Source organism: Bos mutus, chromosome 5 (assembly GCF_027580195.1).
Source record: "Bos mutus isolate GX-2022 chromosome 5, NWIPB_WYAK_1.1, whole genome shotgun sequence".
Taxonomy (NCBI): domain Eukaryota; kingdom Metazoa; phylum Chordata; class Mammalia; order Artiodactyla; family Bovidae; genus Bos; species Bos mutus.
In genome coordinates this window covers 85,341,285-85,358,300 of record NC_091621.1, presented here as the reverse complement: position 1 = coordinate 85,358,300, position 17,016 = coordinate 85,341,285, and the positions used below count along the sequence as shown (strand labels likewise).

The following is a 17,016-nucleotide window of genomic DNA, read 5'->3' as shown; positions in this document are numbered from 1 at the left end:
GAAGAAGGAACCCTCCTACACTGTTGGTGAGAATGTAAATTTGTGCAGCCACTATGGAAAACAATATGGGGAGTCCTCAAAAAACTAAAAATAGAATTACCGTATGATCCAGCATTCCCACTCCTGGGCATATATCTGGACAAAACAGCTATTAAAGAGACACATGTACTCCTAAGTGAACAGGAGCACAATTCACAATAGCCAAGACATGGAAACAACCTAAATGTACATCAACAGATGCATGGATAAAGATGTGACATGTTTGTATTTATACACATACACATATAAGGGAATATACACAGCCATAAAGTAGAATGAAATAATGCCATTTGCAGCAACATGGACGGACCTAGAGATTATCATACTAAGTGAAGCCAGAAAGAGAAAGACAAATACTATATGATATCCCTTATATGTGTAATCTAAATATGACACAAACGAACCTATCTACAAAATACAGACAGACTCACAGACACACAGAATAGACTTATGGTTGCCAACAGGAAGGGCATGGGGGAGGAATGGACATGGGGGAGTTTGGGGTTACCAGATGCAAGCTATTACATATAGAATAGATAAACAACAACGTCCTATTGTATAGTCTAAGAACTATACTCAATATCATGAGATAAACCATAACGAAAAATAATATTTTTTAAATGTGTATATAAATAGATAGATATCACTGAATCACCTTGCTGTTCAACAGAAATTAACACAACATTGTAAATCAACTAAACTTCAATAACAAAGGTACAAACTATTCAGGGCAGAATGTTGTCTGTGGCTTCAATCTGGGTCTTTGACTTTTAACAACCCTCTAGACTTCAAATGATCCAGTAACTAGTACTTTAAAGCTTCAGTTTTCAGATGCATCAGTCCAAGAATCTAGGGTAAAGGAGGAGGAATTCAGGTAGAGATTATGAGAAAAATCTGGCCCCAACATACTTCAGTGGTTGGATCTGGTTGGTTTGTTTTAATCCATCATTCATTGAATTTGCACAGGATTTCATAAGAAACAAATGTTCCATTTCCAAGAGGAAAAAAGGAGGGGAAGAGAGGAGGGAGAAGAGGTGAGAGAGAAGGGACAGAGGGAATGTGAAAAAGAGAAGGAAGAAAAGAGGAAGGTATAAAAATAGTGTTACTTTTTAAGAGCTTTCCAGAGTTCTCACTCTCAATGGATTCATCATTCCATTTTGAGAGACTATGCAGTAGAAATAACATACGTACACATATTATCATAGGTTTTAACTTTTTGTGGCATTTAGAAAAGACTCTTCTAAATGTAGAATTAGAAATTATTTAATGAAATGAAATACTGTGAAAAGAGAAATAATGGCAAAAATTATATAATCATTCAGGACTATATATTTTCCTTTAAATCTCAGTTATATAGACTAAAAATATATTTAAGAAAAACTCCAAATAAGGGAAAAATAGAAACAGATGTTACATTAAAATAATTACTTGTAATTCCATTTAAATCTTTGAAATAAGAAAAATGACCCGTACGAAAAGAAACTTTTTAATAAAATCTACCTGAAATTAAGATCAGCTTGAGCCAACTTTCCACAAAGGAAAAAACTGATGTCTTTAATAATGAATATTTTCTCACATCTATAGAGCCAAACAACAGTGTAAACAACAGAGTAATATACCACCATTATGAATATAAGTTTTTAACTATAATTTCAGTTTTCACTTAAGATATATAAGTGCTATATCAGTAGTTTATAAAGGTAGACAGATACACATTTTTAAAATTTAATCCCTACTTTTATAGATTTTTAAGATATTCAAAAGCAGAGACATTACTTTGCCAACAAAGGTTCGTCTAGTCAAGGCTATGGTTTTTCCAGTGGTCATGTATGGATGTGAGAGTTGGACTAAGAAAGCTGAGCACCGAAGAATTGATGCTTTTGAACTGTGGTGTTGGAGAAGACTCTTGAGAGTCCCTTGGACTGCAAGGAGATCCAACCAGTCCATTCTGAAGGAGATCAGCCCTGGGATTTCTTTGGAAAGAATGATGCTAAAGCTGAAACTCCAGTACTTTGGTCACCTCATGCGAAGAGTTGATTCATTGGAAAAGACTCTGATGCGGGGAGGGATTGGGGGCAAGAGAAGGGGACGACAGAGGATGAGATGGCTGGATGGCATCACCAACTCAATGGACATGGGTTTGGGTGAACTCTGGGAGGTGGTGATGGACAGGGAGGCCTGGCACGCTGCAATTCATGGGGTCACAAAGAGTCGGACACAACTGAGTGACTGAACTGAAGATACTTCTATATATGCTATTTTTCCAATAACATTTTACTGAGAAGAAAATACATCTGACTACACTTCAGTACCAGAGGAGTCAGAAACATAATGAAATTCCACAGAAAATGAAAATATTTTTGTGTTCACTAATTGTTTTTCTTGTAGTTACTAACAAGACAGACATAATATTAGACACATGGAAATTAAGTGGAAGCAATCTTTAAATAGCTGTAATTTTACAAAAATGAAAACTCAAAACTTAAGTACTCCAAAAGCAACTAAAAATTTAATTCCAAGCAACAGAATCTTTGAGTTGAAAGGAATTAGGAAGTGCAGGAATATCTTCCTGTGTGTATCCAATCTAATAAATTCAGCCCAATAACACTGCCAATCCCTTTCTTTATTTGGTAATCTTGGTAACCAGCTACATGACATAATAATAGGCCTCATCTTGCTAGATTTAGAGACACTACATTTATAGACTGAGAATACCTACTTTCTTTACAGACTAAGAATACAAACTATCTCCTGCCTCCATTGCCTGTCTAAAAATTCAACTATCTTAATTGGAATATAATTACTTAGTTGCCAAAGACAGTGTTCAGAGAATACCTATTCTAAACCCACGCATGCATGCTAAGTCACTTCAGTCATGTCTGACTCTTTGTAACCCCATGGGCTACAGCCCACCAGGTTCCTCTGTCCATGGGATTCTCCTGGAATGGGTTGCCATACCCAGGGACCTTCTCAACCCAGGGAATCCTCCCAACCCAGGGATCGAACCCATGTCTCTTACATCTCCAGGATTGGCAAACAGGTTCTTTACCACTGGCGCCACCATGGACCAATTAAAAAAAAAAAAAAAGGAACCATTAAGTGCCTGCTAGATGCCTAGCACTCTAGTAAATACTGTAAGCAAATTATCTTAAAATTAAGTAATAACCTTATCAGATATGAGTTATGAGTTATCCCCAAATGCTAAAGGAAAAGGCTGTGAGTTGCTGATTAATTGCCCCTAAATCATAAAGCTAATCAACAACTGCCTTGACCCCAAAGTTATACCATCATAACTCCTAATGCCAGTAAGGCAGAGAAGATGCTTAAGATAGGATGTCTATGATGAGGACAGAGAAATAAGACCACACAATAGAGTCAGGAAATGTTCGACTGTAAGAGACTAGGAAGAGGAGTTTAAGTCAATGAGAAGGAGCTGCATAGGTTCAGAAGGTTTTGTGAAAGAGGTGGGTCTGGAAATAGGGCATGAAGGATGAATGGGCTTTCAGCAAGTGCAAGTGAGAAATTAGGTCATCTGGAGGACTGGCCGAGCATAAAGGTGGGAAAGAAGCTGGTGGGCTCCCAGGAAATGAGGTGGATATTGATAACAGTACACACAAATAGTCCCCAGAAGTAGACCCTCATGTAATGGAATCATCCAAAATGCCGTAACAAAGATGGAGAGAAAATTCCTGCATGAGCAGGGAAGGAGTAACAAGAAGCCACGGTTTAAGTAGCCTGGGTCACACTTCCTGTTTCTTCTCTTCCATGTTCTCTAGCACTTCTCTCCCCTCATCCCAAATTCAAAGCTTTACACAGAAAACCTGATAGCGCATTCATTCTCTGAATAAAAGCTTGTCAGAATAACAAAAGTTAGGGAAAGAGATGAAGTACCAGAAAACCTTAGCAATTCGTGGTCAGGCACTAATCAGTAGACAACCACGTATTCTTCAGAAAGGATTTTGTGCTAGTTTGGAACACCCACCACGAAGCCCCAAAAATGTATAACCTACACAGACGGTGGATGAGCAATGATGTTTGGCAAGTAGCCAACAGTTCAAGGCACATGAATCATGCCTCTTAAGGAAAATATTTTAGATACATACAAGCATGGTGATCTGAAGCTGACAGGTCAAAGAATATGCATTGGTCTACTGGTTCATGCCTGACGATTTCCACCCAAGATATACTAGTGAAGACAAATTACCATTTCTCTATAAGAGAAAGAGTACATTTCAATACATTTATTTTATAACCAATAAATCAATAACATTATGTAATGAGTGTCTATCTTGTATATAGTAACTTACAAGGTTCAATTTAGGATAAAGAAAAAAAATTAAGAGATTTGTTCCTACCTCAAGGAACCTACAGTATTATATTTTTAACTTGGAAGTTACCCAAGTTGTTTCCTTCCTTTTCTATACCTACAATTATATGGCTTCCTACATAAATGTGATTTTATTAAGTCCAGAATTCAACTAGTTTTAAGCAGGATGAAACTCCAGAATTATAATTAAGTCACTTTTGCCAAAATGTAACTCCGTAAAAGAGAGCAGGCAGAGAAGGCAATGTCAACCCACTCCAGTACTCTTGCCTGGAAAATCCCATGGACAGCAGAGCCTGGTGGGCTGCAGTCCATGGGTTTGCGAAAAGTCAGACACGACTGAGTGACTTCACTTTCACTTTTCACTTTCATGCATTGCAGAAGGAAATGGCAACCCACTCCAGTGCTCTTGCCCGGAGAATCCCAGGGACGGTGGAGCCTGGTGGGCTGCCATCTATGGGGTTGCACAGAGTCAGACACAACTGAAGCGACTTAGCAGCAGCAGCAGCAGCAAAAGACAGCAGGAAATATTTCCCTTCTGAAACAAACTAATAAACCAAATGAACTTATTAAAGAAACAAAAAATGTTACTCAATTATCAATGGTGTCTAAGAAAATAATACATATTCCTACTAACAGGACATATGATTTCTCTATTTTACTTTCTCCCCAAATTCTACCACTAAAATGCTCAAAAGCTACCCTACAGTTTTTTTGTCTCTTAAATTATTTTTTTCAAGAATCCAGTCAAATGATGTCATGTTAGATATGCAAACCTACCTGCCAAAAAGAGAAATTCCAGGAAAAGTCTTTCAAAGGAAATGATTCATTAGGGAGTTCAAGGAGAAAGCTAAATATTGAACTTTGACTAAATTATTAAGTTTCAGAGTTAGAAAATTAAGAAATTAGAGTGCCTACCACATATGCAGTGTCTCTCTTGAAATATTAATAGATACCCGTAAATAGTTACATATATGTTTGTTGCTCAGTCACGTGTGACTCTTTGTGTCCCCATGAACTGTAGCCCACTGGGCTCTTCTGTCCATGGAATTCTCCAGGCAAGAATACTGGAGTGGACTGCCATACCTTCTCTCGGGCATCTTCCCAACCCAGGGATTGAACCTAGGTCTCCTGCATTTCAGGCAGATTCTTTACTATCTGAGCCACCAGCCCACATGTACATGTATAGATAACTGAAATTAAATTCCTGATTCTCCAAAAAATGTAAATAAAAATTTATTACATTTGATCATCCTTACCGTTTTTTGTTATGTAAAGCTCAGATTTGAAATAGACTTGAGATAAAAACAAGTAATACTATTTTTTGATGTTATTTAAAAAGCAGACAAAATTTAGATTGTCAAGCTTCTAATTTCCTTCTTTATCACAGAATTATCATTTTGAGCATTCTGATGTTAAGTGTCTTCATTTCCTTCCGGAAGCAACACCAACAAACTCTTTCACTCAAAACACAGTTGTAAATCCAGCTATAATGGAGACAAGGCTCCTGAATGGTAAATACAATTGTGGGCACAAATATTAAACTCTGTTCTACAAGGGAAAAATATATGGTCACCCTCAGGCCACCATCTAGAGCTCAATGAATACAACAGTGGATAAATAAGGCCATCAAGTTAACAAGAGTGGTTAAGTGCTCTGTCTGCAAACTTACAATCTTCCTTGCAGCAGAATCAGATATCTGCTAAGCACTTAGGAGAAATACCTCAGAGGGAGGGAATAAAAGTTTAAAGAGGCTCATATAACAATATGGAATCATGGAAGGTTAAGCCATTCAGTATCGAGAAAATATCTTTATAAGCATTTTAATAGTCTCTGAGGATGTTATTGTACTGCTGCATTTTAAAATAATTCAAGTGGATAATGAAGACCTTGAGCTTGCAAGAAAAATTTTAATTAAACTCAATGTGTGCAAGGTACACACCCACACACTACAAAAATGAAATAAATAAATTTGGCTCCCAATTTACAGCAACAATAAAAATCTGTGAGATGGTATTCTTTAAGAAGAGAGAAAAATAAGATATTACTGTATAATGAGTAGGAGTTATATGTTATTTTACTATTTCTATATAACCTTCCAATACATAATGCTTATTTATAAAACATTTTTGTTTGTTTTGGAGTTTTAAATATAATATATATGGGCACCCAAGCTTGCATTTCTCTAAAATGTGTGCTAACCCAGAGTATCACAGGATAAAGTATTTAACTCTTATAGCTCAGAGTTAGAATTATATCAGCATAAATCTGTGCCTCTGAGTTATACTCTTAAGACTAGGAAATAGATCTATTTTTTCCAAAATAGCATCTGAAAATACCTTTTATTTCGGGAAAAAAGCATAATCTCTAATTCAAAAGGATTCATACACCTCAATGTTCATATCAGCACTATTTACAACCGACAAGACGTGGAAACAACCCGAAAGTCCATCACAGACCACTGATATAAGAATGTGTGGTATATACAAATACATACACACAGGAACAGTACTCAATCATGAGAAAGAGTGAATCGCCACTTGCAGAAACATGGATGGACCTAAAGAACATTGCACTTAGTGAACTCAGAGAAAGACAAATACCGTAAGATATCACTAATATGTGAAATCTAAAAGCAGTACCAATGAGCCTACACACAAAACAGAATCAGACTTGCAGACACAGAAAGCAAATTCATGGTGACCAAAGGGGAGATAAACGTGGAACAGATTAGGAGTATGGGATTAACAGATACAAACTTCTGTACACACACACTGTACATAAAATAGATAAGCAACACGGATTTATTGTATAGCACGGGGAATTGCATTCAACATCTTGTAATAACTGATAATAGAACATAATCTTAAATATATATATGTATGTAATTGAATCACTTTTTGCTGTATACTTATTGCTGAAACACAATATTGTCAATCAACTATATTTCAATAAAAAATAAACGACTTCATTTTTATATAACTGCAGAAATAAAGAAAAAATGGAATGCCCGCTACAGTTTAAAAAAAAGCCTAATTTTGAATGACTGGGTCCAAAGATTTTAATGTGTTTATAATAGAATTTATACATCTCTATTATAAATTTCTTCCATAAATTTGGAATGATAAATTTTTTTCAAAATCACCACACTAAAAAATAAAAATGGGTACCATCTCAGACCATCAGATGAGAATCTTTGGGGGTGGAGCTTGCTTAGTAAATAACTTATCTTAAATTTCCTGATGAAAATCCAGGAAATTCAGAAAATTCAGAAAAAAGGTGAGTTCAAGGCACAAACAGTGTCCAGAATCCCTGAATTCAGTTGCCCTGGAGGTCATTTTAGCTCCAACCTGCTTAACTTGGGGTCCCATCTCGCCCTACCACCAAGACTAGAAGTGGCACAAAGTGCATAGATATTTCCTGAGCCTAGCTCTATAGACTTCCAAATGTTATCCATAACATGCAGATAACCACCAAATTCCACCCTATTGTTGTCAAATAAGAAAAATGTACACTTCTATAAATTTCCAAGCACTATATACACATAAGTTATGATACTGATTCATTTGTTGACTGGCTCCATGGGCCTACGATAAACAATATGACACACAGGACAAGTGGACTCAATTATACCCAGACCCTCCCCCCATGCCAAGGACCCCAGTCTCACTTATACAAAGATTTACAATCCAAGGTGGAAAATGTAAGTGCCATTAACGGCACCCCACTCCAGTACTCTTGCCTGGAAAATCCCATGGACGGAGGAGCCTGGTGGGCTGCAGTCCATGGGGTTGTGAAGAGTTGGACACGACTGAGTGACTTCACTTTCACTTTTCACTTTCATGCATTGGAGAAGGAAATGGCAACCCACTCCAGTGTTCTTGCCTGGAGAATCCCAGGGACGGGGAGCCTGGTGGGCTGCCGTCTATGGGGTCGCACAGAGTTAGACACGACTGAAGCGACTTGGCAGCAGCAGCAGCAGCAGCAGCAGCAGAAAGGAATGGAGAACACAATGTCATCCCACTCCAGTACTCTTGCCTGGAAAATACCATGGATGGAGGAGCCTGGTAGGCTGCAGTCCATAGGGTTGCTAAGAGTCGGACACGACTGAGAGACTTCACTTTCACTTTTCACTTTCATGCATTGGAGAAGGAAATGGCAACCCACTCCAGTGTTCTTGCCTGGAGAGTCCCAGGGACGGGGGAGCCTGGTGGGCTGCTGTCTCTGGGGTCGCACAGAGTCGTACACAACTGAAGTGACTTAGCAGTAGCAGCAGAAAGGAATAGGTATGGTACTTTGGAGATTCAAGGAGAAGAAAACTTCCAAACAGGATGATGAGAAAATACATCACTGAAGCAGATATAAGATAGGAAAATTTTTTATTTATATTCATTGGAGATCAGGTTAGAGAGATGGGCATTTTGTGATAACAGGAATGGAAATAAAAATGTGAGATCCTCCATCCATGAAACCATTGCTTGCTTAGAAAAAATAGAGACCTGCCTACCTACAGGAAGAGAGAGAGGGAGAGAGAAAGGGAGGGAGGGGAGTGTAAGATCACATAAGCTCACACTACAAGCAATTTGTGGTGTTGGAAAAAACGCCTGAGAGTCCGTTGGATAGCAAGGAAATCAAACCAATCAATTTTAAAGGAAATCAACCCTAAATATTCATTGGAAGGACTGATGGTGAAGCTCCAAAAGTTTGGCCATCTGATGCAAAGAGCCAATTTGTTGCAAAAGACCCTGATGTTGCGAAAGACTGAGGGCAGAAGAAGAAGCGGGTTAACAGAGAATGAGACGGTTGGATGGCATCACCGACTCAATGGACACGACTTTAAGCACACTCTAGGAGACAGTGATAGGAAGATAGGGAAGCCTGGCATGCTGCACTCCATGGGGTCACAAGGAGTCAGACATGACTTAGCGACTGAACAACAAAATAAACAATTCAAATTAGTTAGAAAATTGATGTGACGAAGCAAGCAGTTTGAAGAGGCTGAAAAGTAGGAAGGGCAGATGAGAGGAGGTCATAAAACCTAAGATAAGAGGTGTTCATTTTATTTGAAAGGCAACTAAGAATTACAAACTGTTTGTTATCAAAGGGTTAACATGATTTTATATTAATAGTAGCATTCAACAAAACCACTATCATTATTAGACTTGACCATCAGGAAGACAGTGCAATAGTGCAAGGGGTGAATTAATATTCAGAAAGCAAGGGATGGGAATATCAGTTTAGAAGCTCTCACAATAGTCCATTCAAGTATGATGTGCCTATAAACTAGGATAGCCAGAGTATTAGAGGAAAGGAAGGGCTGGACATAATGATTATCACTTTGAAGAAAGTTATATCCTGGAAATTCCGGTGATGCCTTTGCTGGCTAGTGCAATGGAAACAGGAAGCCTTCTAAGCCAGACCGAGCTGGACGCAAGACCAGGCTCTGCATCTGATAAACAATAAAATCTGGGGTAAGTTACTTAACCTCCACAAGCTTCAGACAGCAACAACAATATGTTATCTCTAATGCTGTAACGAGAATGAGTTGTGGTATCTGCAAAATGTTTAGCATATTGGGAAGGGAATTAACAATAGGGAAAAGAGCAAACCAGTAAAAGAAACAAACATATGGATTAAAATATTAACAATGTTAAAGAGTCAATGAACTTTTACACCAGAGCTCAGCTACCCTCCTCCATGTTCATCAGTATCTATCTGGCTGTCCCTCTCCAGATAGTGGGAGACATTCTCCAGTATCGCCCTGGCTCCAGGTACCAACTTCTTATTTTAATCACAGAGTTCAGGCAGACACATGCCAGAACACAGAAACAGCCCTTTAGAAGTTAAAATGATACCTGCAGCCCTGCTCCTGATTTCATTTGTGTTTGGGACAGAGAAAGGATCAGAATTCAAAGTATCTACTAGGGCTTTGCTGGTGGCCCAGTTAAGAATCCACGTAATGCAGGGGCTAGCGGTTCAATTCTTAGTCTGGGAAGATCCCACATGCCACAGATGCCATGGAGCAACTAAACCCTTAAATCACCATTACTGAGCCTGCTCAGTAGTGCTGCAACTACTGAAGCAGATGCATTCTAGAGCCTGTGCTCTGCAACAAGACCAGCCATCACTAAGTGAGAAGCCCATGCGCCGCAGGTTAAGAATCCACGTAATGCAGGGGCTAGCGGTTCAATTCTTAGTCTGGGAAGATCCCACATGCCACAGATGCCATGGAGCAACTAAACCCTTAAATCACCATTACTGAGCCTGCTCAGTAGTGCTGCAACTACTGAAGCAGATGCATTCTAGAGCCTGTGCTCTGCAACAAGACCAGCCATCACTAAGTGAGAAGCCCATGTGCCGCAACTAGAGAGTAACCCCCTCTTGCTGCCACTAGATAAAGCAGGTGTTCAGCAGTGAAGACCCAACCCAGCACAGCCAAAAACAAAACAAAAATTTTTTTTTTTAAAGCATCTACTAATGGATGTCTCAAATAGGCATGAACATGAAGGGACTCAGGGAGAACTGTGCAGACAATGCAAGTGGAGGATTCTGACAAAGCTTTTAAACTAGAAAAATGAACATGCAATTCCCTCTAATTCAATTATTTCGTAAAAAAATTGCCTCATTTGAAATGGCAAGACTGAAAATTAAGATGATACACCGTTGAGTGTTTAAAGTAGCCTTCAAAGAATATTTGTAAAAGGTCTGCCAAATAAGGTGAAGCCATCTTTACAACACTTATGAACTCAGAATACTAGCATACTGGTTTTACAGATAAAATGTTTTAATTTTATCTCCTTGTTGGAAAAAAAAAAAAAAAAAACAGAGAAAATAGAAGCACTGAATGCTCTTGAAGCATGTGTTATTTCTGCCCATAGTTTTATTTGTTAACATATAGGTTTCTTTGCTTCTCAAGTAGAAAACTAAAATCATAGTATTTTTAAAATTTTTGAATCAACTATTAAAATGTCTGAATCCTATATGTAACAACCAGCCAAGCAATAGAGTTTCAATTTTAACCCCAAGTTTACAGTTTCTAATTAATGTGCTAGAATTCCTATGTGTGCATTTTATTCTTCTCCTATAATCTTTCCCTTCCCATGAGGAGGTGACGGGTTAGGATCAGCTTAGGAAAAGTGTCCCAGTTAAACGAATGCTGTTAAGTCACCCACATTTGCTATGAATCCTTTGTCAGCTTGATGGTTTTACATAAAAGGTTTATGTGACTGCCATTTTTAAGTAATATAAAAATCTTTATATCTGTACATCCATGTTCATAGCAGTATTATTCATAACGGCTCCAAAGTGGAAGTAGTTATCCAGAAATGGATAAACAAAATGTGATCTACACATACAATATTATTCAGCCTTAAAAAAGAACCAAATTCTGACACATGCTACCATGTTAGATGAATACTGAGGATGGCATGATAAGTGAGATAAGCCAGTCCAAACCCCCCTGCCTCATCTATACTCTATGATTCCACTTATATATGACATACCTTGAGTAGACAATTCATAGACATAGAAAGAATGGTAGTTGTCAGGGGCTATGGTGAGATAGAAACAGGGAAGTTATTGAATGGGTACAGAGTTTCAGTTTGGGAAGATGGAAGAAGTCTGGAGATCCTTGCTCAACAAAGTGAATATACTTAATGACACTGAACTGCACAACTATAAATGCTGAATTGTTACATTGGTGTTATGTCTATGCCACTACATTTTTTTTTTTAATCTTCCTCTAGTACTGAAACTTCTTAGAGATATTGGAGTTCTAGGAATGAATAAGGAAAAGTTTGGGCTCCAGAATAATATGTCCAATCATTTATGCTGAACCAACTTCTCCCCATGTCCATATTCATTCCCTTAATTTATGCATTCAAGGAGCACTGTTCTCACATAGACTGGAATGAAGACTACTAAAAGGCTTTTATTAGGAATCTACATTATTTTAAGGAATGCAGATAAACCTAGAGCAAATACAGTTCTTTCAACGATCCCCTTTCTCTTTTTACAAAAAACGTGAGGCTTCTTAGAACTCTGACGTGCAGTACAGATTTTCAGACAGCATTGGCAGGGTTAGGTGACACAGCGGTAAAGAATTTGTCTACTGATGCAGAGACGCAGGAGATGTGGTTCGATCCCTGGGTCAGGAGGATCCCCTAGAGTAGGAAATGGCAACCTACTCCAGCAGTCTTGCCTAGAAAGTTCCCTGGACAGAGGAACCTGTGGGCCTCTTTTGTATCTCCTCCAGGATAATACTAAGTTTCTCCTCCCAGCCTCCCCTCCTCTTTCTTTACCATAGGCTACAGGTATTTTCCTACTTCCTCCTAAACTGAGTTAGCCTTAGTAATCACTCGTGTAAAAATAAAGGTCAGAGTTTCTGCTCTGGTTAATAAAAAAAAAAAAAAAAGTTCTTAGAGATGGCTGGCACTCTTGAAAAAATGGACCTTCTCACAGACAAATGGTATCAGCAAGCTTCAATAGAATGAATGAAAGAATCGATTTAAGTTTAATAAGTATTCACCAAGTCCTCTACCTGTTCTAAACCTCCCTGTATTTAATCAATACTCTTGTGAACAACCTTCCTTTACTATCATTCATTTGCAACCTCATCTTTTCACAATTGTTAAAATTAGTTTTGTTGGTATGTAAGATAATTAACTGTTCTCCTTTTGATGAACTTGCCTATTTTAATAATTTTGAATTAATCAATATAGCTTATAGACCATCTTTAAAATAAATAATGAAGATGCAATTATTGTCTCAGCCAATTCCTAAAATACCTTTATGAGGTAGCTTTATTATTTTTTTATTTTTATCTAACAACACCTAAACTTTAGAGATTAAACATTATAATTTACCCAAAGCCAGACAGTTAATATATGGCAGAGCAGGGATTTGACTAATTCTAGGCTTCCTGAACATTTTATGTGTGTGTACGCTAAGTCATTTCAGTAGTGTCCAACTCTTTGAGACACCATGGACTGTAGCCCACCGGGCTCTTCTGTCCATGGGATTTTCCAGGAAAGAATATGGGAGTGGGCTGCCATGCCCTACTCCAGGGGATCTTCCCGACCCAAGGGTCGAGCCCTAAACCCACATCTTTTATGTCTCCTGCATTGGCAGATGTGTTCTTTAACACTAGCTCGTCAATATTCCTCTTAAACTACAGCAAGCAGAATTGGTCAAAATTCTAAAAATACAGAAGTAGAATTCTGGAATAGAAGGAAGGTTCAAGAGGGAGGGGACATATGTACACCTATGGCTGATTCATGTTGATGTATGGCAGAGACCAACACAACACTGCAATTATCCTCCAATTAAAAATAAATATATTTTCTTAAAAAACCATATCTTACAAGAGAACTCAAAAGAGGGAGACAACTCTCTGAACTGAGACCCACCCAACCCTTAGTATTTCTTCTTTCTTCAAACAGGAATTAGATAATGGTCTAAACTCCCTCATTACAAAATTTTAAAATTTTTTCTAAAGTCAAAATTATAGGCACTTATACTTTCTCCTGTTAAATTTAATATTCTTATTTTTTTGCCCACTGTCTAAATCAAGCACAGTGTGAAATTTATATCCAATCATCTAAACTTTGATCCATACCTTCCAGTTTCAGACAACTGGAAATTTAATAAATATGCTTCCTGTGTTTTTACTCAAGTCCTTAATAAACTGCTAAAGAGTACCCAGGCAAGGAAGATATTCTGGCTTTGGAGATGCAAGTTATAAATTCCCCTGTCCTCTTTTTTACTCACCACCCAGACCAAATTTCACGGACAGCACCACATGCCAAAACAGAAGATAAAGGCATCAATATGACCAGCTTTATCACACCAGTAAAATTTTAATGGGTCCTACAGCTTTACCACTTTTAGAAAGGTGACTACAGAGGAAAACCAACTAATGGAGATAAATCAGCAGAAAAGAAACTCTACAAACTAGAAGAGGAACATTTTTTTATCAACTATCATATTTTTCAACGTTTATATTGGGAAAGTCTGAGAATTTTGTTGTAATGTTTACAATGCTTATTTTCTTGATTATAAAACATATGCTTTTAGAAAAAAATTAATCAACATAGAAGAATATAATTTTAAAAAAGAGAGAAAAGATCCTTTCTTCTTTTCAACAAATCCCACTGGTGACGTCTGTTAAGAATTTGGCATTTTTAAATGTTCATTTCTGGTCTTGAAGACTGCACTCTTATAGATCTTTCAGGTGGTCAAGTATTCCTTCCTAGCTTTTCAGACACACATAGAGATATATAGACAGAGATTAACATGTTTAAAGACTACACTGCTTCATTAAATTATTGGGAAATCCTTATGATTCATTCCAAAAAAATCACTATTGATACTCTATCTCATTCCCCATAAAACCATCCCAACGCTATCCTACCAATCCCAAATTACATTCTAAACGTGACAGTGGCTACTATTCACTGATGTGTAAAGCCTTCCAGGTAACAAACAAAACTTACCAGAGCAAGTCTGTAAGGTAGATTTCATCATCCATATTTTATAAATGAATATATTCAGTCTCAGAGGGATTAATCATTTTAGGATTAATCATACATATTTAAGGTCAGACAGCTAGCAACTGGCTAAAGTGAATACTAGAATCCAAATATGATAACAAAGATGGCATCTTAATCACTGTACTCTACTTGAATCCCTCCAAGATCAATAGATCTTGCTATTTTCACACAGAATAAAAAAATTATAACTCAATTTCCATTTATTTCATCCACTTGCTCATATGGAATATTAATAAAAATAAATGCTCAATACTCTATAAAGTTTTTTTTTTCCCTCATTCTGGGTACTATTTACATTTTAGGTGAGATAATTCTTTGTCTGAGCCTAGGTACTGTAGGATGTTTAATATTCCTGGCTTCTGCCTACAACATGTACCCCCCCACCCCCACCCGCAAAGTCCCAACAACTAAAAATACCTTCAGACATACTTGGCCATGTGTCCCCTGGGGGGCAAAATTAGCCCCAGTGATAACCAATGCAATACTCTATTTAAAACTTTGGAAACCCAGAGTAAGCAAAATAAATGACTCAAGTCCCGGTATATGTTATTCACATTTTAAAATATTTTCTTTCTCGGAGATTACCATTATAGGGTTCTACTTAATAGCAGTGCTTTTCTGATAGCTCATATATTACACAAATCAACATTTAACTAAATTAGATTAAAAATATTTCAGGTGCCAAAGTGGCAAAAAGAGGTTTATTATTTATTTCAACTCATGAAAAAGTAATTCAGACCATCTCCAAGGTAGACATATCCTTTTAGAACATTCAGTGTTCTAGCTACTCTCTGCTGAATTTTTTATAATTTCCCTCTAAGTTATAAGCACGCACTCATAAACTATAGAAAATAAACAATGAAGCATAACTCTATGGGGAAAAAAATTATGAAGTAGTCTGCCATTCAAGGTTAGAACACCAGTAATTAAAGTCAAAAGTAAAACCAATTGACCTGTAAAAATCGAGGCAAACATTGCCTCCCGCAAGAATATTTCACTGATGTCAAATGAAACTCCTGAAAGAGGCCCTTCCTCCAAGCTATATTTATTTAAATCTCTTCTAACAGGAACTTTGCACAGGAAAGTAAATGCTCACTTGGTCCACAAATGAGGTTCATGCCCTTCTTGGATTAAGTTTATAGAGCTGTGATTTGCAGACTTTTTTTTTTTTTCTCACTTCAACATACCTGATGGATGTGACACACACATCAGTAACTGTGGCTCACTACAGCATTGATTCAGGATGTGGGGAGGTCTCCCTAGAGAGAACATATCAGAATCAAGGGCAGGTTAGAGTTTGAAAAAGCCTATCATGTGACACCTTTGTGAAGACAAAGGGCCATTGTTCCTGCCATCTCAAAGAGCTCGCCTAGGATGAAAAATCATTTCACCATTGATAGTACCATCTTATGTGGATAATATTTCCAAAGGTACCCATAATTTGATGCATCCTATCTTTAGCCAACGTTTTCCAGCTACATTTTAGACTTACATAGGGGGATAGTTATAAATTTGTCAAATTGTTTTCATATTTGTATTAAGTACATCATACTGCCATACTAGTTCTTTTCGTAGCTTTTTTAGCTAGAAAATGTAACTTAATTATTTTTATTTTATATTGCAATATAGTTGATTTACAATGCTGTGTTAGTCTCAGGTTTACAGCCAAATGATTCTAGATATGGTTTTGTACCAAGGAGAACTTTAGACATTATTAAATTTGCTGTAGATTTCTATTGCATTAAAGATCTATTTTGAATAAAGAGCAAGTAAATAAATGAAACTATTAATTCTCTAAAATCTGACCACGTTTTATATACAGCATTTGTTTCTCCCACTTTTCACTGTTCTAGTCATGCATAAATCAACAGACGATTTCTAATACAGCAAAAATCTTGGCTTTTTTCTTGTTTTCATCTGAATCCAGCAAGAACAGAGGGTCCAAAGTATCAAGCATACAATGCAGGGACTTCCTTGGTGGCCAGTGGTTAAGACTTTGCCTTGCAATGCAGGGGGTACAGGTCTGATCCATGGTTGGGGACCTAAGATCCCAAATGCTTCATGGCCGAAAAACCAAAACATAAACAGTATTGTAACAAATTC

General features: G+C 37.4%; 1 protein-coding gene across 2 annotated transcripts in view; it reads right to left on the bottom strand.

The window, feature by feature from the left end:
* The window catches only part of PDE3A (phosphodiesterase 3A), a 376,263-nt gene that overhangs the window by 332,950 nt on the left and 26,297 nt on the right, over positions 1-17,016 (bottom strand). The window contains exon 1 of one of the 2 annotated variants that reach the window (XM_070371160.1): positions 16,101-16,179. The exons of the other annotated variant lie outside the window; for it this stretch is intronic. The gene's annotated coding sequence lies outside the window, so the exon portion shown is untranslated. Of the gene's footprint in view, positions 1-16,100; positions 16,180-17,016 lie in introns of those variants that run through there. 2 annotated transcript variants of the gene reach the window in all.